At 37.2% G+C, this 26,907-nt stretch overlaps 1 pseudogene; it reads right to left on the reverse strand.

Moving 5' to 3' along the window:
• LOC132278972 (ATP-dependent 6-phosphofructokinase 2-like) lies at positions 1–26,889 on the reverse strand (annotated as a pseudogene).
• Positions 26,890–26,907: the final 18 nt, after the last annotated feature.

Consider the following 26,907-nt stretch of genomic DNA (forward strand, 5'->3'; position numbering starts at 1 on the left):
GTGGTAGTCAATATATATAGCCAAAGATTTATCTTAGTAAACATCATGCTCTACATTTGCTATTGCAATATCTTGGCAGAGAGATTACTCACAAATGATACCAAACATAACCATTCCCTCTCAATTTTACTTTGCCAGTCCAATCGTCTAACTGCAGCCATGTCCAATTGTCTAACTACATTACCAAACATAATCATTGTGACAGCATAATTCTGAGACTACCCACAATGGGTAGCATATCGACGATAATCTGCAAACTCCAACTTTGGTGAACAGTTCTATCCGAAATAAGGCCCTTGTAAAATGCTGAGGTCATGAGATCTAGCGCCTCGAAAAATCAGGCTGTTTTGTAATTGATCTGAACCATGCCCACTTATGGTCCTTTGTGGTAACTTCATTTCTAGACTCTGCTACATCATCCACCGGAATATATGCATAGTTGCCGTTGATAGGACCAGAGACAAATCCAGTGTACCCTGCCATAGCACCATGAATTGCCGAATGTGCCAGAAGTGTACAATACAGATTATCACTGGCATTTGCAGGGACTGCGCGTATCATGTACGTGGGATCTATGAGTTTTACAGTAAATAACTCATTCGGATGGTCTCGAGCCCGCCACTTCTTAAGCTCTGACTTTAACCACCCGCCAACGTCTAAGAAAACTGGGTTGCCAGATTCATCCCTCTCTTCTTTCTGGGCATCAGTTCTCTGTATCATATCTTGTCCGGCTCCCTCCGCCACTACCAGTACTGCATGGCCGTTTTTCTTCAGTCTATTATCGAGAAATTCAAAAAGCCCTCCTTTTCCTTCCAAGTAAAAGTCATTTTCAGGAATCAAACAGCAATCCACATCACGGCTGCTCAAGGTAGCATGGAGAGCAATGTGCCCTGTGCTACGACCCATTAACTTCACCAGGCCAATGCCGTTCACTGCACTTTCAGCCTCCACATGTGCAGCACTGATAGCCTACTGGGCCATTTCAACTGCAGTCTGAACCCAAATGATCTATCGATGATGCCTACATCATTGTCGACTGTTTTTGGAATTCCAGTTACAGCGACATTCATTTTTGTGCGTTGGATTTCATTAAATATCTTTACAGCTCCACGCATTGTGCCATCTCCACCTATAATGTAAACCTGTTCAATTGTCAGAATAACAAATCACAAAAACTAGTTAGTTAACAATCTCATTAAGAATATCATATATAAGTAGGATAGTCCTCATTTTGCCATGAGTGGGGAAACATATCATTTTGCAAATATTAAATCACTTTTGTAAGACGAATCCCCAAATTTACTGTCTTTCTGGGTTGTGGAAAATTGAGTAAAGAAGTTGCTTATTCAAATAATCGAGCTTAATGTCACACCGCCTGCCTATTTGCAGGGAGGTTGCTCCGTTCACATGGCATGAGTAGAGTTGAGTTGAGTTGTATAGCCTTTCACATTTGCGGAGATTGTAGAGTATTTAGAAGATTCTATAATACTAGAGAACTTATAGAAATTTGTAGGGTGCATAGTAGATTCTAGTAGTATTGGAGAATTATTTTACATAGTTCGTAAGCTGGATATTAATATAGAGTCGATAGCATGCCTATAAATATGTTGACGGTGTCATTTGTAAAACCACCAAGTGTAGAAAGTCATAACTATATATTTTATTTGAATATTAATAGAAATATATATACCATCATCCATTTAAAATATGTTTTATCTGGATTTTAATTACTTTATATAGTGATGTCAAAACCGGTGACATAGTTTACTTATGGACAATGTTTAATTACTTACTTTTATGTGGTTCAATATTAAAATAATATATCACCTTTAATAATAAAATAATTCACATCTTTTTATGCTTTCTCGGATCAACCGTTATTTTATTTTTAGATGTGATGTGTTATTTTATTATTAAATCATATAAGGGTGAGTAGTTCCACCCTACTCACCAATGAATAGTTAAGCATTATCGTTTACTTATATACATAAATTGTAGCAAGTGGATAAATCATCCATCTAGCGAGTGACTCACCCTGACATAGCTAAACATTATCCTTTACTTATATACATAGATTATAGCAAGTGGATGGACCATCCATCTGAGATCCTGACACGACGTTGAGATGCTTATCAAAGTCTAAGTCTAATTGTCATCTGACTTCTGGTGCCTCAAAACTAAATAGTCCATTAGTCTGACATCATTTAAAATAAAATGTAACAGAATTTACAAGTTTAAAATAAATTTATATACAACATCCAAATGAATGATTGTAAGACTATCAAACTATAATATCCAATTTGAAATGTAACCTATAACACGTTGTTTTGACACACCCTTAAATACATGCTAGGGTCCTAAGAGTAAATATAGCTTGTCAAAGAGAGGTGGTAAATATAGTATGTCATTTTTTAAGTAATACTATTAGTTAACATAAATATAGCATGGGCCTTTAATTGACCAAGGCGGTTGTGGCCCAGTGATATCTAATTTACCTCCCAAAGTGTATGATTAAGGTAAAATAAATGTGCTTTTAATGAAAGAAAATTAGATATTTTACTATGTGTTATGATAAAATATATGTATATATATATATATATATATATATATATATATTTGCGATGGAAGGAAGGTGTTGTGTTGCCTGAGTGATTAGGTTGCTTCCGTATATATTTGTGATGGAAGGAAGGTGTTGTGTTGCCTGAGTGATTAGGTTGCTCCTGTGTTCGAGCCTTGTCCCCTCTCCTCCCCTCCCCTCCCCCTTCCCATATATTATATAATATATTACCTGAAAATGAATTACTATTGCATTGAATTGCGATAAATCCATATCCACTTTGTAATTACTATCGCATTGAATTGCCAATAATTCATATCCGCTTTGTTTAGTTAACTGGTTATCGAATTAAGTTTTCAAAGCATATCAAAGTTATTAGATTAGATTTGAATCGAAATTGAATTAAAATTCGATCCATTAACAGGTTTAATTATCCAGCCTAAGAAAAATGTTAGGAGGGAAATACTTGAAACGACTTAACCTTTGATCAATTCAATTCCGCATCCATGCAATTGTGAGCTCTAGTGTTTATCATTGTAGAGTGCGACGATTCCCATAAACTACTACTTGTTTCATCTGAGTTTTTATCATCACACGAACTTAAAACACAAATATTTTCTCTTTTAAAATTCAAGCTTTGACTTTTATTTAGGAAGTACGTATACTTTTAGGAGAGTAATGTATCCGCGCGTGTTAGATACCGATACTACACGGATACTCACGAATATGTGTTCGATACTTATTAAATGTATCAATAATTTTAAGATATATTTTATAATATCTAACATGGATCCAATTCTTGTTAAGTATTTCGACTGTGTATCCGACACATTTCAAATACTTAATTCATAACACATTTTTTTCAAGTTTGAATATTAAAATGCAACTTTTCTAACAATAATAACATAGTAGATTTGTTAAAAAAAGTTCAAAATTTATTAAGTGATAAATATGAATGCTTGTTTCATGTGTTCTGAAACGAACTTATATATATTATATTAATGATTGCATTTAGACTTATAATATTTTCTAAAAATTGACAAAAAATTTATTTATATATATAAATAAAATTTATTAATTTTTTATTAACGTATGATGCCCTACTATTTTTTTTTTTTTATTTTTTTCATATAGCCTTATCCGTATTGTGTCTGTTTCTTAGCTTTTTATCCTTACACCAATTTTGCATCCATGCAATTGTGAGCTCCAGTGTATATCATTGTAGAGTGCGACGACTCCAATAAACTATTCTATTTCATGTGAGTTTTTATCATTACACGAACTTAAAACACAAATTTTTTCTTTTAAAATTAGAGCTTTGACTTTTTATTTAGGAAGTACGGATACTTTTAGGAGAGCATCGCATTCGTGTTAGATACCAATGCTACATGGATACTCGCGGATATGTGTTCAATACTTATTAAATGTATCCATAATTTTAAGATATATTTTATAATTTCTAACATGCATCCGATACTTCTTATGTATTTCGACTGCATATTCGACACATCTCAGATACTTAATTCATAACACATTTTATCAAATTTGAATATTGAAATGCAACTTTTTCAACAATAATAACATAGTAGAATTGTTAAAAAAAGTTCAAATTTTATTAAGTGATAACTAAGAATTTTTGTTTCATGTGTTATGAAATGAACTTATATGTTATATTAATGATTGCATTTAAGGTCAAGTACAAAAAAACACTCCTAAAGTATGCTTACAGTGTATATCACATCCCTCACGTGCAAAAAAACACTCTTAAAGTTTCAATTTGGTGCAAATAAGTTCCTCTGACAAATTTAAACCCTTATGTTGAGTTTGGTGTGCATGAATGGAATGGAATGCAAGTGGGAATGAAATGCGAATGGGAATGGAATGGAATGATCATTCTCATTCTATTGTTTGGTTGTAAATATGAAATGTGTAGGAATAGAATGATAATAACCATTCTAGTGTTTGGTTAGACAAATTTAAAATTTAGAATGGAATAAATTTCAAATTGAGTTCTTCAAAATATCCCTCTTAGTAACAAATAAATTAAATTAACAAAATGACATTCTTCTATAATTTTTTTAAAATAAATGGTGGAAGTGGCAGTGGTGGATGGTGGTGACAATGGTGAGGTGGAAAGCGGTAGTGGTGTAGGTGGTGGGTTTGGAAGGCGACGGTGGTGGCAATGGTGGAAGGCGGCAGTGGGGGTGTTGTTGGAAGGCAGTAGTGGTGCTGGTGGAAGGTGGTGGCAGTAGTGTAGTGGTGGTGGAAGGCGGTAGCGGTGGTGGTGGTGGTGGTGGTGGACGGCGGTGGGGTTGGTGGTGGTGAAAGGTAGTGGTAGTGGAAGGCAGTGGCGGTGGCGGCGGCGGCGGTGGTAGTGATGGAAGGCGGTGGCGTTAGTGGTGGTGGAAGGCAGTGGCGTTGGTGGTGGTGGAAGGTGGTGGGAGTAGTGGAAGGCGATGACGTTGGTGGTGGTGGAAAGTGAAGCAGTGGTGGAAGGCGGTGACCCTGGTGGTGGTGAAAGGCGGTGGTAGCGATGGAAGGTGGTGTCGGTAGAAGGCGGTGGTGGTGGTGGTGGAAGGTGGTGACGGTGCAAAAAGGAGGTGGCGGTGGTGGCGGAAGGTAGTGGTTATGGTGAAAGGTGATGGTGGCAGTGGTGAAAGGCGATGGCAGTGGTGGTTGTGGCAAAGGAATGCGGTGTCGGTGGTGAAATAAGGTGGCAGTGGTGGAGGTGGAAAGCGGTGGGTAATGGTGAAAGTCGGTGACAGTGGTGGTGGTGGTGGTGAAAGGTGGAGGTTGTTATGGTAGAAGCTAGCGGTGGTTTTTGGACTTGGAACATGAGGGTTTTTTGGGAAGTAGATTTAAAAAAAAAAATTATTTGGGAATGGAATGACAATTCCATAGGTTTAGTTGTGGAATGGATTTTCATTCCAATGGAATGGTCATTCCCACTTTAAATTGCATAACAAACAAATGAATGCTTGGAATGGACATTCTATTCCATTCCTACACACCAAACGTTTCATAAGTTGACTAAATTACCCTTATTGAACCATTTTATAAAATATAAAAAAAAATAATTTTGTAAAATGACCGAAAAAGGACATTATTGGAGGATGCACCTCTCGTGCAAAAAACACCCCTAAAGTTTCAATCTAGTGCAAATATGTCCATGTGACAAATTTAAATCCTAAGTTAACTAAATTAACCTTATTGAAACCATTTTATAAAATATATAAAAAATAAATAATTTTATAAAATGAACGAAAATGACACTATTAGATAATGCTAGCAACGGATAAGTAAAGATAAAAATATAAAATAAAAATAAAAGTATAAAAGGAAAGTAAAGTTAAAAATGAAAAATTAAAGAAAACAAAAATTTCCCAAACTCCGAAAGCCATTGCACATTGATATTGAGAATTTTTTTTTTTTTTTTTTAATAGTGTTGGTACAAAAAAAATAAAATAAAGAAAAAAAAATTTAGTAGAAAAGAGTAAACTGGAATCTAAAAAAATTCAAATCCCTATTCTACAAATTGTCAAAGTTAAAAAAAAGAAAAAGAAAAAAAGAAAGAAAGAAAGGTAATGTGCACATAACACCTATAGACTATGAGATTAATAGCATATATCTTCTTGGGCATTTTCGGATGAGTAAAAAGACAAAACGGGTATAACAATACTAATTTATGTTAGAGTGAGTATTTTTACACAATGTGAAAAGATTAGGAGTGTTTTATGAATATTTTTTCAAATAAGGGGTAAAAGTGGTATGCGGAATATACTTTAGGGTCATATTTTGCACTTGTCCCATTTATAATATTTTTAAAAAATTGACAAAAAATTAATTTATATATATATATATATATATAATTTATCAATTTTTTATTGACATATGATGTTGTATTGTTTTTTTGAGATTTTTCATATCGCCATGGCTGTATTATGTATTCTTGTTAGCTTTTTATCCTTACACCAATTCCACATCCATGCAATTAGTGTATGTTTCTTAGCTTTTTAGCAATACATTGACTAAGGCAATTTATTGGGCCACATTTATACCCAAACAAGCATCAATAGGCATATATATATATATATATACATATATATATATATATATATATATATCCCCATTGGTAAATATAGGCATATCTATTAGTAATTATATAATTAAAAAAATAATATATATAATTATTATACAGTTCCGGTTTTGGAATTGAAATTTAACGATTCCTAAAATTTCAAACTAGAATCATTAGGAACTGGAATTGAAGCACCGATTCCGGTTCTTATCGATTCCCACCTTCTTAAAATTTGGAACCGGAATTGAAGTATCGATTTCGATTATAAAGGTTGCACGTTGTTTTTTTTTTTTTTTATTTGTTATTTTATTGTGTACTTAATGTGTATGATATAAATCAAGCATTCAAAAACTAGTTTATAAAATGATTAGGAGATGAGTACACAATAAATAGATTCAAAACCTGATTAAACCCACAATCTTGAATTGCACTGACAATTCTAGTAAGATCAAACCCACCCCTTGAAGTCTCCAGCGCAGTGCCACCCATCTTATGCCAATTGTGCACAAGCTCCGGCTCGAGCTGCACCGGTTTGCCAGAGTAAAACCCCGGTAACCGGCCTTCACGTTGAAGATCTCACGCACACCGTATAGCTCCTAAAGCCCTACCACCAGCTCCCTAATCACCGTGTTCATCCCGGGGCAGAGTTCACCGCACATGACTATGGCAGCGCGCACGTGACTCGGGTAGAAGAATATCTCCTTCTAAGGGCCGGCGCAGTGGTAGGCGAGGTGGGGTGACTGCAAAGGGGGAGAAATCATCTCCAGTGCCTGTTCCCCCCGGTTCGGATGTGTGGCCCAAATTGGGCCACGTCAATTAAAAAAAACCCAGTAACAAAAGTTTAACTGCGTATAAGAGAATAATGTATATATATATATTTCATGTATTTTCTGAAATACTTCATAATTATCCGAATAAAGAATTTTACCAAAATATCCTTATTTTATATTTCAAAAAGTCTAAAATGCCCTTATCATTTTCCTTCCCAAATTTTTTTAGGTCGTGAAAGTGGAAGTGGAAGTGGGGAAGGTAGGTGAAAAATCTTAACACGAAAATGGGGAAGGCAGGAGAATCAGAAGAGAAAAGAACTGAATCTTTGGTAGTTGCTTGTGAACTTGGTCTTCATTTGTTTAATTGGGTGTTTATACTGGAAATTTTAGGTTGATCAAATCAACTTGGTCTTTATTTAGGTGTTCATCTGGTCGGATCGTCACTCCCCAAAATCAGATAAAATTGGTCTCCTTTTCTTCTTATCTGATATTATTTCGCTTATTGTAGTTTATTTCCAGTTAATTTTTTGTTCGTTTTTTGTGTTTATACTTCAAATTTTGTTGATAATTGATGCAGAGTGTGATATCCCTCGGATCCGAGACACGGGTTGATCAGGCCCAAGCCCAAACCCCTAGGGAATATCAAATAATTAATATTTTAAAACGAACACATATGACAAACTGAAATAAGAATAAACATTTAAAAGGTGTAAGAAATAGAGTGTGATAAAATTCTTTAAGGATAAATACTTAAATCTCAAAAATCCAAAACCTCCAATAGATTAAACAACTCAGGAATCCATATCTAGTGGACCCCTAATAAACCAAATTGAAATAAAACAACTGAAAGAATATCCTGATATAAGCTATGGAGAGAAGTCCTACGTTGTCGGTAGAGTGAATAGTAGTCTCTGCTCAGCACGATCAAGCCTAAGTCTGGAACTGTCGTGTACCTGAAAAATAGAAGTGGGTCAGGCCCACAAGCAAGTTCTATACTACTACAATCCAAGCAGAGACCCGATACGCATGTACATCCTAACCAATCCAACAATAACTAAATAATCCGTGGATATGTATATATATATATATATATATATATATATATATATATATATATATATATATTCACACTACAGGACTCTCACTGGACTACAGGCCCGTCTTAACTTGACTAGTAGGCACCATGCAAAACGCACCTGAGGTGGGCATGACTACTTAGACCTTGCAGGGTACACATCCAACCATCATAGCAAGCTATGCATCCCAATGCATATACGCTCCCTAACCAACGACTCTGAAACTTAAGCTCATATCGTGGCACTATAAAAATATATTTAAAATCCATTCCAAACCAAAAGTGTCACTCAACTATTTAGTGATCTGACACAAAATACAGGTAGAACTTAACTTTTGTAGTTAATCCATCGCTTAATCCAGAGTAGGTAGGACTTAGCGTATTAAGCTAATCCCCCTAGTATGTCACCGTCCCATACCGGTGTATACCAACCATCCATCCAGTGTTGATATTATAGATAACAGTAAACATATTAATATCAACATATCCAATACAATTATAACAAGAATGTGTAAAATAGCATGCTTGTTCAATACCACCAGTACTTAATTCTCTAACAATTTAAAACACAAAGAAATAAATATAATTATTCTGTGTGATACCCCTCGATTCTAGAGCCACGGGTGATCAAGTCTGAGCACAGATCCAAGGGATACCAAACAATCAATATGTAAACAAGCAGGAATAAAAACTGAATTAAGAATAAAATAATAATACGCTGAAAGAAATCTAAAATAAAAATCCATAAATTTTAAATAATAAATTAATATCATTTAAATCCTTCCATTACGTACAACTCGGGAATCCATCAGGTGGACCCCTAATAATCCCAAACTTATAATTAAAATTTTAGAATGTAAATCCAAAACTAAAAAGGAAGAACATCCTATGTAGTCGGAAGAGTGAGTGTCTGTATCTGCATCAACACGATCAAGCTCTAAGCCTGGTACTGGCGAATAATTGAAAAATAGGAGTGGGTCAGGCCCACATGCAAGTTCCAATTTACTACAAACCATATATAAACCCGATACGCAGATACATCCTAGATAGCTCGGCAATATATATATATAGGATATTCACTAACCTACAGTCATCACACCTGAGTAGAAGGTAACACGCAAAAACGCCGTCACGTCGTCATGCACACCCAAACCTACCAGGGAACGTCTTTAGGTCCAGTTATCCCTCCATGCGATATACGCACCCTAACTATGATCAAGAGACTCAAGCTTGTACCATGGTACCATAAGTATATATATAAATTCCTTCTTAATATTGAAAAGTAAAACAACCATCCGTTATGTCGTTCAACTATTTTAGTTGACAGGACATGTATCCATGTAGGATTTAACTGTTTTAGTTAATCCATTCCTTATGTATGAATGGGTAGGGATTAGTGTTGTGACCTAATCCATCCCTCCGTATGCCACCGTCCCATACCGGTGCATACATGCAAATGATCCATAAAATGATGCGTACTCATTTGAACATCAAATCCATCCGTAGCCAATCATAACAAAAATTAGATATATGCAAGATTTCATTATGTATTCCGTATATGATTATAATCATAAATCCTCATTTTAAATTGTTAAAGTAGTGATAAACAATTTAAATTTTCCACATCCATATAATTGATCGAACATAAATTAAAACAGTTCATCAATTAACATCCATAACACAATATAATGATAAACAGAATTATAATTGAGTACATTATACTAGAATGCCCAAAAATACCTCCATACTAGTACAGTTAGTTTACTAAAATAACACAAATAGCCAAAACCTGCACCATTCGCGACGGCATGTCAATTAATACTTAAATTACACGATGTCCCTTTTAATCCTCACTATAAATCCTGAGTCTGATATAACAACACTCAGAAATCTACACAGAGTACATCTTATGAAACCCCAAAAGTATTCCCATACAAGTTCGTTCAGTTCGCTAAAATAAAGCTAGCAACTAAAACTCCTACAACTCCTGTCGGCATGCAACCTATTCGTTAGAATTACATGACGACCCTAACCACAGCATAACCAACCTTTTTGGAACTGAAACATGTCAATTATATCATTGATATAAAATCCTAGCACTTACTTTTATAGCAGTTTATTTAATTTGCTAGCCAACCAGCGATTCAGTTCTCCTTCTTTCTCGACAGCATTGAACATTCATATTTCAGAATTTATGTTGTCCGTTCCCACGACCTAAACCAATAAATCCTGGGTCTTAAACATGCTCTGTAAACCATTTAAGAACCCCCCATGAAACTCTAGAATTACTCTTCAGCCCCGGAAGTATCGAAAAATTACCAAAAATAGCCCCGTAGGGGTTTCTGTTCAAGGGAGTCGGCTCCCCCCCATGGGAGCCGGCTCTTCATCTTCCAGAGTCGGCTCTCCCTCATGGAGAGCCGGCTCTACCTTCTTGGGAGAGCCAGCTCTCCCCCCCTAAGAGCCGTCTCTGCTCCACTGCTTCGTCCGGTTGTCATCTGTACTTCCGGTGAAGTCCAGCGTCCTATCCCAAACCTTTGTAGCATTCCTAGGTTTCTATTTAAGTTCTTATAGTTCTAGAACCCCTCATACTCCAATGAAAAACAATTGACAGAAATTGAAACCAAAAACAACATAGTTTATACAGAAAACAGGTTTCAGTTCTTTAGACAAAAACAAATTTACAGTATGATAATCTTGTATCAAATTCCTGTTTTTAAGTTTCCAGTGTTAAGTTATAGTCCAAACCATCCTAGAAACTCCTTGGATTCCCTTATGAATTAATTCACAGAAGTTTAAAACCATAACCAGCATAGTTTTAAGCAAGAACCAATTTCAGTGAAATAAAACATAAACAAATTACAGTCTGATACATTATGCGTCAACTATTAATTTTGAAAGTGGAATTAGTCCCTGGAGACTATAAAGAATGCACAGAACACAAGTTTACAGGAAGGAGAGAATGAAACTTGCCTTTAAATTTTGGTTTGAAACCTTAAGCGTCGTCTCTAAGTTTCAGAATTCTCCAAGACTGTTCCTTTCTCTGTTCACTGTTCCAGTCCTTTGTTGCTTCTTGGTTCCATCCTGAAGCAACCCCTTCCTTATCCTTTAGACTCACAAGTTATCTCTCAAGACCCTCTCTGTTTCCCCTCAAGCTTCTTTCTGGTTTTCCTCTCAAGAGCTTCTCTCTGGTTTTCCTCTCAAAACCTTATTACGTGAATAGGGTTTTTACTAACCCTAGTAGACGTATCAGGATATATATATATAGGCATCCCAATCTTAAGTCTGATTATACCCATATCTCTATAGGCTTAAATTAAACCCTAATACAAGTTAGCGACCAAATTAAACAAAACAATAAAACCCTACGACACAAACAAATTATGTAAGCTACCAAATATACACTACAAAGACACGTCAATTAAAATATCAATAATCAAATATTTAAACCAACTATATATTAAATTAAAACAATTTCAATTAAATAATTAAATTAAAATAAATGCACCAATAATCAATTAAGAAGTCAAAACACATAAGTCACATAATTAACCAACCAAAACAACTAAATCACATAATTAAATCAATTAATCAATAAAAACAACATTAATTCCTAATTTTATCCTTTTGAAAACTAGGGGTATTACATTCTGTAACCCACAATAAGCATAATAATAGTAATAACATAATTAACATACTTATGGATGGCCTACTCCACAATATCCAATAAGTTGATACAAAGAATTCTTTGCAAACATCAACTAATTTTTTATTATACGATAACATAATTTATATAAACTGACATGTTTAAACTCATACCATTGTTACATGATTTAAACATAAAACTCCTAATTCAATTACTAATTTAGAATTAAACAACTTGAATCATCCAAAACAGAGTTAAAATTGAAAACTTCTTTAAAGGTTAGACTGTGACCCTATTTCAGCTTCCTATGGTATCTTATGAATTACCATGCCTTCTTCCAATTTAACAAGAGTGTATACCCTACTGAATATCTCTAGAATAGCTTTTGAATCAGCTTGGAACCTTAAAAATTTAACCACAGTAGCCTAGGTTCGCAGAAAAGTCGAAAAACTGGAAACCGTCGAAGGAGCCGCCTCCAAACATGATGGAGCCGGCTCCAAACATGTTAGAGCCGCCTCCAACTCTCTTTGAGCCGGCTCTATGATTCCATGGAGCCACCTCTTCTTTCATCTCTCTTCCTGGTTGCTTGTTTCGTCTTTAGTGATCTCCATTGTTTCCGTTCCTCTCTGTTACAGCTTCTAACGCTTTTAAATTATGTTTTGATTGATTAAACTAAGTCCTAGGGTGATCCAAAGTTAATTAAATTCATTGATCATTAATCAAATTCAATTGGAACAAGACTTAAACAAAAAGAATTTAAAAACGATTAGCATTCACATAAAGGAAGACATACTGTGTTGAAATAAATAACGGGACAACCAAATTAATTTATCTTGATTTCTTCTTAGGACTGTATTAGGAACGCAAAGAACAAAGGCCAAAGAGATAAATTTAGTTATAGAACTTGCTTGTGAGATTTGGTTCAAAAATCTTAACGTCTTTCTCCTAAGCATTTCCGGCGATCCTTTGTTTTGTCCCAGACTTCTCTATACGTTTCTTGTCAGCTCATTTCTTGCCTATTTGCACTGATTTCACTTCAGAGCAGTTGGCAAGGCTTTACATCTCAGAAATTGTAAAGTTGCACGGCATTCCATTGTCTATTATATCAGACAGGGATTCGAGTTTTGTGTCTAGTTTTTAGAAGAGTTTTCAGCAGGCTTTTGGTACGGAATTGCACCTTAGCACTGCCTATCATCCTCAGACTGATGGACAGACTAAGAGGGTTAATCAGATCATGGAAGATATTCTACGGTCGTGTGTCCTTGACTTCAAGGGACACTGGGAGGATTATTTACCACTTGTGGAGTTTGTTTATAACAATAGTTTCCAGAAGACTATTGGGATGGCACCTTTTGAGGCGTTATACGGCCGACCGTGTCGATCGCCCATTTGTTGGATGGAGGTTGGCGAGAGCAGATTCTTGGGTCCTGAGTTCATCAAGGATATTTCTGAGAAGATAGCTCTTATTCGAGATCGTATGCGTACTGCCCAAAGTAGGCAGAAGAGCTATGCTGATCGTCGTACTCGGGCATTGGAGTTTCAGGTCGGGGATCAGGTTCTACTTAAAGTGTCTCCTATGAAGGGTGTTATGCGCTTTGGGAAGAAAGGGAAGTTGTCTCCACGGTTTGTCGGTCCATTCATGATTACGGATCGAGTTGGAGCTGTTGCGTATCGGTTGGCACTGCCAGATAATTTGGACCGCGTACACAACGTATTCCATGTGTCCATGTTGCGGCAATTTCTACGAGATAAGGATTGGTATCAGCATATCGATGTTGGAGAGATTGAGTTGTTGCCGGATGCAACTTATTTGGAGTCACTGTGTCGTATTGTCGACCGTCGGGATCAAATCCTTCATCATAAGGTTATCCCTTTGGTGCGTGTTCCGTGGAGTCATCACAATAAGGCTGAGTCTACTTGGGAACGGGAGGATGTCATTCGCTCGCAGTTTCCTGAAATATTGGAAGAAGGTAAGAGCGAATTCCGAGGACGGAATTCCTTTTGTTAGGGGGGAAGAATGTAATACTCCTATTTTTAAAAGGATAGTCTCGGCATTTTTAATATTTATTGTATTGCATTTTTATTTATTTTATTGTCTTTATCGCATTTTTATTTGTTTTATTGTCTTTATTGCATTTTTATTTGTTTTATTGTTTTTCATTTGTTTAATTGGTTATTTGAAATTTGAATTAAATTGGTTTTATGTGCATTATTTGGTTTATTTAAATTATTAATTGTTGTGTCTATTTTCGTAAATTATTAATTGTATTATTTGTAATTCACTGTTTTAAACTTAGGTAATTAACTTACTATAATTCTTGTAATGTTAAAATTAAGTTACGTGAGTTTTTAAATACATTAATTGACTCACAGTTTCTTTTGGACATCACCTAGTGTAGCCGACATAGAATTTAATCGTAGGTTTTGTTTATGGGCCGACTAGGATTAAGATTAGGGTTCTGTCTCTAAAATTACAAGGATTAGGGTTTTAGAGTTAAACCTATAAATACAACCATTATGCTTTAGTCTAGGGTTTACAATCACAATTCATAATACATAAACGTGAAGTTAGTTCATAACACAGAGGGTTGTAAACGGAGGCACTGTAAGAATTGTCAAGGAGAAGAACAGTGAGTACCAAGGGAGGATTTTGGTGGATTAGACCAGAACCAGAGGAGGCTAAAAGGTAGTCAGTGGTTGCCGAAAGTTAGGAAGACGACGACAAAGTTTTGAGTCCAAAACTGCAGGCAAGTTCTTCTCTTCCTCCTTTCCTCTGGCTTGTGTTCATGCACCTAGATAATCTCTAGGGTTTAATTAATTATTAAATCAGAACTTAAATGCTTACCATATAATATATTGATGATCTTTGCGTGTTAAAATCAATTCTGTTTAATGCTTGGAAGTCTTGTTTCAGTTTTCTGTTTTAAGCATGTTTTGTTGTTAGCAATTCTAGTTTCTGTAATTGTTTTTAACCTCTGTAAATAAATCATGGGGATGATTATGGGGTGTTATAGGACTCTTAAGATCAGTAGTGAAGAGGAACAGAGGGGTTGGACTAGAACTGTTATTGCAAAATAGTTTCAGATTTGTTCCTAACGCATGTTAGTTCGGTAACAAATTTAATCTCTGTAATTGATTCTAATGGTTGTTATCAAACCTTTGGGATGCTCCTGGGTGTTAATAATATGCTTAAGATCTGTTTTAGAAACCAACAGAGTGGTAGGAATTGATCAGAGAGGGAGCAGACGGACTGAAACGAAGCAGAACGGGGACAGAGGCTCTCAAAGGAGGTGAGAGCCAGCTCCATAGATGTGGGAGCCGGCTCCCACACAAGTAGAGCCGGCTCCAAGGACTCCTAGAGCCGACTCTAGGCTGAAAGAGCCTGCTCCCAAAATTTGGAGTAGGCTCCCTCTTCAATTTACGGTTAATTTTTTTTTTTTTTTTAGTTTTCTAAGGCACTGTTTGGTATTCTGGGTACTGTTTGAGCTTTTGGATGCTTCTAATGGATTGTGGGGACTTTACAAAGGATCTAAATACTTGATTCTAAGTGTGATTAGACTTGCAGTTAGATTAGGACTTGCTCGTGGGTCTGACCCACTCCTTTATTATTCTTTTAGGTATCGGATGGTTCCAACCTTAGAGCTTGATCGTGCTTGTCGAGAACAGTCTCACATTCATCTATATATGTAGGACTTCTCTCGAAGATTCCAGTTTAATTTATTCTCAGTTTCAGTTCAGTTGAGATTTTCTTTAGGGGTTCACTAGTTGGATTCCCAAGTTGTAACCTTGAAGGTTTTGGAGGATTGAGTTGATATTTTTATCGTTGGAGGATTTTATTTATATTTCTTTTGGTTTTCTTTATTTAAATTCCTAAATTTCTATTCTATGTTCGATTTAAAATACTTTAATTGTTTGATATTCCCTTGGGTTTGGGCCTGGGCCTGATCAACCTGTGTCTCGGATCCGAGGGGTATCATATAATGAATGCCTAATATCATCATATATGTATTAAACTGTATTTATGTATATCCTGGATAATGGTTAATGATTACCAATTATTTTTTAACAATTATGTTATTTAGAGGATTGTATGCACCGGTATGGGACGGTGGCATACTAGGGATGGATTAGTTCAAACACTAAGTCCTACCTATTTTGGATTGAGGTATGGATTAACCAAAGAGGTTAAGTCCTACTCATGTTTGTGTCATGTCAATAAACAATTGAATGACCTATTTTCGTTTCTGGATGGTTTGTTATACCTATGTTAAACCACTATATCAGATGGATGATATTTGATATTAGGTTTATGCAGACTTTATATATTTATGTTATGGTGCCATGGTATGAGCTTGAGTCTCAGGACCATGGTTAGGGTGCGTATATCGCCTAAGATGGATAACTGGACATAGTTATTGTTCCCTGGTAGGTCCAGGTACACATGACCACATTCTGTGCGATTTGCATGGTTTCTCTACTCATGCTGAGACAGACCTATTGGGCTAGTGAGCGTTCTATAGTGTTTATTTATACATATATGGACTATTCTAGTTATTGTTGAGCTATCTAAGATGTATCTGCATATCGGGTTTCTGTATGGATCGTAATAGGATAGGGCTTGCATGTGGGCCTGAGCCACTCTCTGATTTTTTTCAAGTGTTCATCAGTTCCAGGGTTAGAGCTTAGTCGTGCAGAACAGATACAGACACTTATTCCTTCGACTACGTAGGATTACTTTCCATGTTTAACTTTATACTTTGTTTCAGTTGTTTCCTTTCCTGTTTGAGATTTTATTAGGGGTCCACTTGATGGATTCCCGAGTTCTTAAAGTAATGGAGGTGTTAAATTATTGGATTTTAACAATAATATTTTGAGGATTTTTAATTTAGAATTTTTTCAGCCTTTATTTATTTATTTCTTATTATTCTCTTTGTATTCCGTGCTTACTTACATATTAATTATTTGGTATCCCTCGGATCTGTGCTCAGACTTGATCACTCGTGGCTCTAGAATCGAGGGGTATCACAGTTGGTATCAGAGCACTCCACGTTCAGTGTCTCTAAGATTCTATCGTATAAGACTTCCTTGTAGCGTATTCTCTTGTTTAGAGCTTCAATTTATGATTCATTGTATTCCTTTACGGTTCGATTTAAATCGTACTGATGTCTGTATTTCTGTGTTAACAGAATGGTTAACGCTAGAACTAGACGGAACAATCAGCGACGAAGGGAAGCAGCCCGTAGGCAACTTCAGGATGATGATGGTCAGTTCTACGAGGAGCAGGAGGAAGTTCAGCAGGCTCAGGATCAAGGAGGAGATCCAGAGTATCCTCCTCATATCAATGACCTCATTGCTCGGGCTATAGAAGCAGGTATGACAACTGTACTTCGAAATCAACCACCGGTTCAGCAGGCGCCTATACCAGAACCGGTTGTTCAGATTGATACTTAGGAAAAGGCTAAGAGTTCTTTCACAAAGGGAAGCCCACCTGAGTTCTCAGGCTCTACCGATGCGAAAGCAGCTCACCAATGGAAATAGGACATCGAGCGACATCTTCCCCTTATTCAGTGCTCGGAGGTTCAGAAGCAGATGCTTGCTACCTTCAAGCTGTTCGGAGATGTACTACAGTGGTGGGAGTCAGTTACCACCACAGAGGAGAGGATGTCATTGACTTATGATCAGTTCAGTGCACGCTTTGATGAAAAGTACTTTCCTTCTACAGTCAGGCCAGCTATGAAGACAGAGTTCCTTAATCTGCAGCAGAGAAACATGACAGTGGCAGAGTATGAGCAGTAGTTCACGCGCTTATCTCTTTTTACTCCAAAGGAGGTGGATACAGAGGAGAAAAAATGAAATAGTTTTGTTAAGGGACTAATGTGGTCTATTAAGCGAGTTATTACAGGTAGTCCAGTCTACACTACTTATGCTCAGGTGGTGGTCGCCACTTTACAGTAGTATTAGTTGACCGTGGACTTTAAAGAGGCTAAGGGTGAGAAGCGGGGTGACAGAGACTCTGCTAATCAGTCAGCTGAGAAAGGAAATGGTAATGGACACCGATAGAATGATAAGGGTAAATTCCAGGGACATCAGTCTTAAAAGAAGCACAAGGGTGGTTCAGATGCTCACCGGGATGGGGGCACCTATTCAGAGGCAGCAGAATGGGGGACCACAGGCAGGACAGGGTCAGCCACCGGCTAACAGACAAAGAAGGGCATTTGGCACTTTCCAGGGTAGTTGCTACACTTGTGGAGAGTATGGTCATATTTCTAAGTAGTGTTCTAAAGCAGGACAGGGATAGAGATAGCATGTGCAGCAGGGACAGTGGGCACCGGTACCTTTACCAACTCCACAGGTTCCACGGATTCAAGGACAGACATATTCGACTTTTCCAGCACCACCACAGCTTTAGGGACAGGCACCGCAGCAGTTGCATTATGGTAGGGTATACAACCCCATGCCACAGGATATTCAGGCACCTCAGGCTGTTGAGGGTATGTTTCATATTCATGGTTCATTGGGGCATATTTTATTTGATACGGGTGCTACACACTCATCTGTATCTAGATATTTTGTTACTTTATCTGGGATTACAACACGGGAATGTAGTAGACCTCAAGGTATTTCTTTACCTTTAGGCAATACAGCCATTTTACATGAGAGTGATGGGCCTGTGATACTAGATATTAGTAGACTCAGATTTCTAGCTAATTTATTAGTCCTGGACATGCACACTTATGACGTGATACTTGGGATGGATTGGTTACCTCACTATTATGTCCAAGTTAATTGTTATGATAGGTCTGTTATGTTCACTATACCTGGTCAGAATATGTACGTTGTAGCTATGCCACGTTCTAACGGGGTTACTAGCACATATTTGTTTCATATGGAGGAGGAAACGAATGAGGTGATTACTGTGTCATTGGATAGCATACTAATCGTACAGGATTTTCTGAATGTTTTTCAAGAGATTCCTAGGCTGCCACTTAGTCGCGAGATCGACTTTGTGATTGACTTAGCTCCAGGCACTACGCTTATTGCTAGGGCACCATACAGAATGGTACCAGTTGAGATGAGATAGCTGAAGGATCATATTCAACAATTACTCAGCCAGGGTTTTATTCGTAAGAGTATTTCACCCTGGGAAGCACCAGTTCTGTTTATGAAGAAGAATGATGATTCGCTTCGCGTGTTTATAAATTACAGGGAGTTGAACTATGTTACTATTTGTAACAAGTACCCTTTGTCCAGGATTGATGATCTTTTCGATCAGTTGAAGGGAGCTACATACTTCTCTAAGATTGATATGCGTTCTGGATATCATCAAATTAGGGTACGGGAGCAAGATGTTCCTAAGACAGCTTTTCGCACTAGATATGGTTCTTATGAGGTTTGTGTCATGCTGTTCGGACTGACTAACGCACCAGCAATCTTCATGGATTTGATGAACAAAGTCTTTAGGGCTTATTTAGATCAGTTTGCCATTGTCTTTATAGATCACATTTTGATTTATTCAAAGTCAAAGGGTGATCATGCTAGACATCTTCGCATAGTCTTGCAGACGCTTCATAAGCACTAGTTATATGCCAAGTTCGAGAAACTTGAATTTTGGCAGCGGGAAGTGAAGTCAGAGGTCACGTGGTGTCAGAAAGGGGAATAGCGGTAGATCCAGCAAATGTTTCAGTAGTGGTTGAGTAGGAACAATTTACTTCACCTACCGAGATTCAGAGCTTTCTCGGATTGGCAGGATATTATCATAGGTTCATCCAGAGGTTCTCGAAGATAGCGGGACTGCTCACTAATCTGACTAAAAAGGGTGTATGGTTCGTGTGGGATAAACATTGTCAGAAAGATTTTGATGAGCTAAAGTGCAAGTTGACTTCTGCACTAGTTCTGTCTACTCCACAGAGCGGGATTGAGTATCTTGTCTACACAGATGCTTCTTTGCAAGGTCTTGGATGTGTTTTGATGCAGGAGTAGTGACCGATTTCGTACGGGTCTCGAAAACTTAAGCCTCATGAGCTTAATTATCCAACACATGATGTGGAATTGGCAGCTGTAGTCTTTGCTTTATGAATTTGGAGGCATTATCTGTTTGGAGAATCTTTCAAATTATTTAGTGATCACAAGAGTCTGCAGTATTTGTTCACTCAGCGGGAGCTGAATATGAGATAGCACCGATGGTTAGAGTTTGTGAAAGACTATCATTTCTCTATCCAATACCATCCAGGGAAAACGAATGTGATAGTGGCCGACCTGTTTGTAGTCTTTCTGCTTTATTCACCACTCAGTGGAACGCTTTGAAGACGGTGGATGAGTTTTCGGAAGCTTTCATGGCTTACGTGGTAGTTACACCTTCTATTATTCACAAAGTTTTGAAGGCGCAACTCACGGATCAGCAGTGCATTGATAAAATTGCAGAGATAACTTCTGAGGAGGTCCATTTTACTATATTGGGGCTGATGGAGGTTTGAGGTACAAGGGGCCGTTGGTGGTACCTTCTGCTGATGATTTGAGGAAGGATGTGATGACTGAGACTCACCACTCTGAGTTTTCTGTTCATCCAGGAGGAGACAAGATGTATCAGGATATGAAGCGGTAGTTTTGGTGGGCAGGTATGAAAAAGGACATTGCTATTTTTGTCTCTCGATGTAGAACTTGTCAGATAGTGAAGATTGATCATCAGTGGCCGCCAGGAGCTCTACAACCACTACCTATACCGAAGTGGAAGTGGAAGAGCATTTCAATGGATTTCATGGAAGAATTGCCTAATTCCTATAAGGATCACAATTTCATTTGGGTCATCGTAGATAGGTTGAATAAATCAGCTCATTTCTTGCCTATTCACACTGACTTCACTTCGGAGCAGCTGGTAAAACTTTACATTACAGAGATTGTGAAGTTGCATGGCATTCCGTTGTTTATTATATCAGACAGGGATTCGAGCTTTGTGTCAGGATTTTGGAAGAGTTTTCAGCAAGCTTTGGGTACAGAGTTACATCTTAGCACTACTTATCATCCTCAGACTGATGGACAGACTGAGAGGGTTAATCAGATCATGGAGGATATGTTTCGTTCGTGTGTTCTTGATTTTAAGGGCCACTGGGAGAATTATTTGCCACTTGTGGAGTTTGCATATAACAATAGTTTCCAGAAGACTATTGGTATGGCACCATTTGAGGCATTGTACGGCCGACCGTGTCGATCGCTTGTTTGTTGGATGGAGATTGGCGAGAACAGATTTTTAGGTCCTGAGTTTATTAAGGATACTTCTGAAAAGATTGCTCTTATTAGGGATCGCATGCGCACTACTCAGAGTCGGCAAAAGAGTTACGCAAATCGTTATACTCGTGCATTGGAGTTTCAGATTGGGGATCAGGTATTACTTAAGTTATCTCCTATGAAAGGAGTAATGCACTTTGGGAAGAAAGGGAAGTTGTCACCGTGGTTTGTCGATTCATTCAAGATTATGGATCGAGTTGGTGCTGTAGCTTATCGGTTGGCACATCTGGATAATTTGGATTGCGTACACAATGTATTCCATGTTGCGGAAATTTCTGCGAGATGAGGATTGGTATGAATATATCGATGTTGGGGTGATTGAGTTGCAGCCGGATGCAACATATTTGGAGCCACCGTGTCGTATTGTCAACTGTCGGGATCAAATCCTTCGTAGGAAGGTTATCCCTTTGGTGCGTGTTTAGTGGAGTCATCACAATGAGGCTGAGTCTACTTGGGAACGGGAAGATGTCATTCGCTTGCAGTTTCCTGAAATATTGGAAAAAGGTAAAAGCGAATTTCGAGGACGGAATTCTTTTTATTAGGAGGGAAGAATGTAATACCCCTAATTTTAAAAAGGATAGTCCTGGTATTTAATTAATTGTTTAATTGCATTTTTATTTGTTTAATTGTTTATTTGCATGTTTATTTGAATTAATTGTGGTATTTGTTTTATTCAATGAAATTACTGTTTATTTGAATTAATTGTGTTATTTGTCAATGAAATTATATGTTTTAACTGTGAATTGGTTTAATCGTATTCTTTATTTTATTTAAATGAATTAAATGTTTTAATTGATTATTGATTAACTTTGTTTTATTAATTGTTTAACGACATAAACTATTATTAGGGTTTTGTGTTTATGGCATCATGGGTTAGCCGCCTTATGATTAGTATGGTGTTAAAATTAGGTTTTCTGTTACGCCTATATATATTCTCCTATTAGGTCTGTCTAGGGTTTCAGATTTAAATTTAGTTTCACGAATAGAGAGTTGTGAGGGGCAAAGAGAAACAGAGAGTGAAACTTGAGAGATAAACAGAGTGGTTAAAGGAGGACTGGACGGATTGCTTCTGGGTTGAACCAAGAGCAACAGAGGTGTGGAACGACAGTCTAGTGGTGGTCGAAAAACTCAGAGATGAAGTTTTAAGGTTTTGAACGGAAACCTAAAGGCAAGTCTCTGTTCTAACTCTTTCCCTTAAACCTGTGTTATGTGCATGCCTAGGTAGACTACAAGGGTTTAATTAATGCTAACACATATCTTTTATGCATGTTTAAACTGTATTTAGCTTCGTGGAATTAAACTAGTTTGAGAATTCTTAAAGTTTTTAATTGTATCTTGCTGTGTTTGATTTTAAGCTTTGCTTAATTAAGATCGTTGATGCTTATCGATGTCTTATAAATAATCTGGGACATTGAATGAACACTAGAACAAGTATTTAAAACATTACAGAGGCCCTGGGTATCGCCGGAGGCGAAAAAGACGAAGCAGAATCGAGTAACGGCTTTAGGGAGTGAGAGAGCAGGCTTCCAAAAGGAGGGAGCCAGCTCCCTCAATGATGGAGCCGGCTCCTAACTCCACAGAGCCGGCTCTCAAGTGAATAGAGCGGGCTCTCAATTTGTGAGAGCCTGCACTCGCCCAAAATTGCGTATTAATTGTTTTTTGGCTGTGTTTGGGTTGTACTGGGTCTTGTTAATCCATTTAAATTGCATTAAATGGTGTAGGTAATTGCTATGAACCTGTGAAAATATAGGGAAGCATTAATTCATAAATGGATTAAATAATGGAGCAATAAACTTAAGGAAAAATCTACATGTTGCACGCTGTTTGGTTACTTAGGTTACTTACTGGAAATTGGAAATTCTTTTATATATGATTTGATACTGGTTAATCACATTTCAACAGTATTAGAAGTATTGTGGATTATCTATAGTTAACTATGCTTGGTTTGGAGTAAATTAATATTTATTTTACCGTAAACTGTATCAATTTATGGACGGTTTGAAGGATTTAAATGCTTAGGTTCATTTTAGCAATTTAAGGGATTGAAACATGATTTTTAGGTCTTATAATAAATGCCTAATATCGTCATATATGTATGAAACTGTATTTATGCATATCCTGGATAATGGTTAATGATTACCAATTATTGTTTTAACAATTATATTATTTAGAGGATTGTATGCACCGGTATGGGACGGTGGCATACTAGGGATGGATTAGTTCAAACACTAAGTCCTACCTATTTTGGATTGAGGTATGGATTAACCATAAATGTTAAGTCCTACTCATGTTTGTGTCATGGCAATAAACAAATAAATGACTTATTTTGGTTTCTGGATGGTTTGTTATACCAATGTCAGGCCACTATCAGATGGATGATATTTGGTATTAGGTTTATGCGGACTTTATATATTTATGTTATGGTGCTATGGCATGAGCTTGAGTCTCAGGATCATGATTAGGGTGCGTATATCGCCTAGGATGGATAACTAGATATAGTTGTTGTTCCCTGGTAGGTCTAGGTACACATGACTACATTATGTGCGATTTGCATGGTATCTCTACTCAGGCTGAGACAGACCTATTGGGCTAATGAGTGTCCTATAGTGTGTATTTATACATATATGGACTATTCTACTTATTGTTGAACTATCTAGAATGTATCTACGTTTCGGGTTTCTGTATGGATCGAAGTAGGATAGGACTTGCATGTGGGCCTGACCCACTCTCTTATTTTTTTCATTTGTTTGTCAGTTCTAGGATTAGAGCTTGGTCGTGCAGAGCAGATACAGACACTTATTCCTCCGACTACGTAGGATTACTTTCCATGTTTAGCTTTATACTTTGTTTCAGTTGTTTCCTTTCCAGTTTGGGATTTTATTAGGGGTCCACTTGATGGATTCCCGAGTTGTTAAATTAATGGAGGTGTTGAATTATTGGATTTTAACAATAATATTTTGAGGATTTTTAATTTAGAATTTTTTCAGCCTTTATTTATTTATTTCTTATTATTCTCTTTGTATTCTTACTTACATATTAATTATTTGGTATCTCTCGGATTTGTACTCGAACTTGATCACACGTGGCTCTAGAATCGAGGGATATCACGCTCTTCATTCCTATAACTTTCCTTTTCCAGCCATTCATGTACCCGAGAATTCACAGCATGTACCAGTTGCTCTGTTTCTTTGGAAACAATTATCTATGGAAGTAAAAAAAGAAAAAAGAACAAATTTTAGGAAAAAGATGAGACCTCTCTCTTGTTTTGGTAACAAATAAAAATCTGATTTTATCTTGGGCTTTGGGAGAAGAAGATACAATAAAGGGCGGGCTTTTGAAATTTTAAATTTCAAATTGGCTGCAACACTGTTCTAATATACGTATATATTATGTGTATAATTCATATATATTGTGTATATAATTTATAGGGCAAATTTCTCAAAACCCCCAAAACTATTAAAAAGTGATCATAAAATCTCAACCAGTTTTTAAAACCCCCAACAATATAACAACGTTATCATTTTACCCCAACTCTGTCAATTGGCCGTTAAGGGTATGTGAAATGACTAAATTACCCTTATTATATTCTCTTTTATTTAAAAAACAAAAAAAAATCATATTTTAGAAATTACAATATTGTCCTCTACAGTGTACCTAACAGTCGGTACAATATTAAGTTCAAATAACGTCGTACAAATTTCACTCCTCTCTCTCTCTTTCTCTGGCATAGCAGCCATGGATGACCTTCTATTACAGAAGATACAAATATCGGGCCCCACGTTAGCCTCTTTCATCCAACGTTTCTCTTCCTCTCCAGGTGAAGTGAATCAGAAATTGTTAATTCCATTGATGGATGAGAGTTGCGGGTTGGTGGTGGCGACGAACTGGACGGCGACGAAGAAGAGGTCATCGGTGGACACTTCCAGAGGGAGCTGGATGGAGAGGAATTTTTCAAGGATTTGTATTTGGGAATCCAATGGTGAAGCTGGTGATATCACTTGCGATATAATCAATAATATGGAGGCTTCGATGCTTCACAGAGATGGTTCTAGGTCGGATCGTGATGGGGTTAACTAGTTTCAAAAGGGTCCATGTTGTTTTACTGGGGAAGTGAAGAAACCAAGTCAGATTATATTGAAAGGGTATAAGAATTACGATTTGATGCTGAATCTCCAACTGGGTATTAGGTAACTTAATGAATTGGTTTGTGGGTTTGTTGATTTTCATTGCAATTGTTTGTCATTTTTTATTGATTAGCTTTTGAGTTTGATTAAGGTTTCAATTGTGTTGTGGGCATTGAATCGTTTTGGGTCTGATTAGGGTTTCAATTTTGTGTTATTGGTTTTGTAGGTATTCAGTTAGGAAACATGCTTCAATTGTGTGAGACCTTAAGCCTCATTAGCTTGTTCTCCTTGCTCAAGTCCTCTGTTACCTCTTCTCTTTCCTCCAAAATCCAATTTTTTTTTCCAAATCGAGAACTCCCCCAAATCCTACACTCTCTCCCCATGCATCTTCCTCCTCCTCACGATGTCGTTTCAAGATCAACTGATTCACACACATGAATACCGTACATACCAGTTTCGCTTCTCTTCAGTGTGCACACAACCAGGCCAATCACAAATGTAGAGATAATCCCCTCTGAATCGACTCACCAACAAATTGTTCCCTTGTTCTCGATTCGAATTCGACACCAAACTTGGTTTGCATTTCGATGACCCGAGTAATTATCATAATCACTTCCACTGCTTTCTATAATGGATGAAATAATGGTGGCTTTTAGGGCTTCTTGAAACTCACGCATGGGGGAGAGAAGATGAACTAAAACGATAACACTGTGGGTGTGTTTTTACTATTACAAGCTTGGGGGTATTTTCGGTATAACACATTTAAATACACATCACTTCTTTGGTACATGCGACAATAGGGGTATTTTTGTCACAAAAGTCAATTTGTCAAAGCATTTGTTAATCACGCGCTGGGTTAACGGGATCAATTGACAGAGTTGGAGTAAAATAATTACATTGTTATATTATTGGGGGTTTTTAAAACTGGTTGGGGTTTTATGATCACTTTTTAATAGTTTTGGGGGGTCTTGAGAAATTTGCACTAATTTATATTTCCATAAATACATATTTTAACTTTTTTACTGCCGCTATAGTGAAAACCGGCCAGAACAGGAGCACTATTCCAATAGAGAGGATTTTGGTCTGACTGCAAAGGGAAGTTTCCGGCGAGGTCGTAAACGATCTGTCGGAGGGTGATGTCGGAGGGAGAGAGGCAGAAGCCTTCGGAAGGACGGTAGAACGGGCTGTGCTCTAATGGGTTCGTTAAGGTCTGGAGGTATGGGAGGTAGTCGGTGAGGTGGGGAAGCTCCTGGACCTCAACAGAGGCGAAGGACTGAGTGTCGTGTTGTTGGCGACCGTTTCCGCCACCGTCGTTGGATGTGTTGTTCAGATTGGTGGCCTCTGGGATTGAAACTGCCATGGTGGTTTTTGTGTGATC

Source organism: Cornus florida, unplaced genomic scaffold (genome assembly GCF_030987335.1).
Source record: "Cornus florida cultivar Cherokee Brave unplaced genomic scaffold, ASM3098733v1 CherokeeBrave_3.0.0_Hap2_Chr01, whole genome shotgun sequence".
NCBI lineage: Eukaryota > Viridiplantae > Streptophyta > Magnoliopsida > Cornales > Cornaceae > Cornus > Cornus florida.